Here is an 841-nt window from a genome sequence, read left to right as displayed (position 1 = left end):
ATTCACGTGTACACGGGGCACAGACTGGGGGATTATGGCAATGCTTAGCAGTGTGACCAATAGATTGACATACCTGATAACGCATAGGGTTAGGGTAGTATGGACGAACGTCAAGAATCCTCCAGGCGTCCTCAATTTTATCCGGGAGAGTATATTTATCGAAGGTTAACAAGATGGCGCCAGAAGGCTTACGAGTGCTATCAATAATTTTTGAAAATTTATAAGCAGCTGTTACTCCTCGTTCCTTGAGGACTTCAACTATTTCGTCTTCGGAAACGTGGATTAAGAAGGGCGCATAAATTCTGCCTTTTACCGAATTGAGGTTATTGTGTAACTTTATAGAAATATTTCCAACACCGGGTAATGTCTTAGCATTCAGGAACTTATCAGCAGCTTTCTTACTCTTAGCAAACAGCAATAAGCTGCATCGGCGTAGCCAGAATGAAATTTAGGGGGGGGGCTCGACCCTATTAAGCTGGCATTTCAGGGTACTATTACATATATATATATAAGGAAAATTTGAAAGTTAGGGGGGGGGAGGCCTCGAGCACCCCCCTGCCCCTACCTGGCTACGCTTATTAAGCTGCCATCACGAAGCTCACAGATGACGTTGCCCTCACTGCTTAGGGCTTGAATTCCTTTATGGATCGCAAAGCACGAAAAAGTTGTAATCGGTTTTTTATCATCAGATGATTTTATAATTAGGAATTTCGGGTCATCCTTTTTCATGATCGGAAGTCCAGGGAAAGGGTCCAACGGCGTTAAATCAGATTTTTTTCGTTTTGATTTCGGGAACGGAGATAACAGGGCATACCTGTTCTCCCCAAGGTAGGTGGCCTCC

The sequence above is a fragment of the Rhagoletis pomonella genome, unplaced genomic scaffold (assembly GCF_013731165.1).
Source record: "Rhagoletis pomonella isolate Grant_MI unplaced genomic scaffold, Rhpom_1.0 Rhpom_scaffold_00006, whole genome shotgun sequence".
Taxonomy (NCBI): Eukaryota; Metazoa; Arthropoda; class Insecta; order Diptera; family Tephritidae; genus Rhagoletis; species Rhagoletis pomonella.
This window is presented reverse-complemented; position numbering follows the sequence as displayed.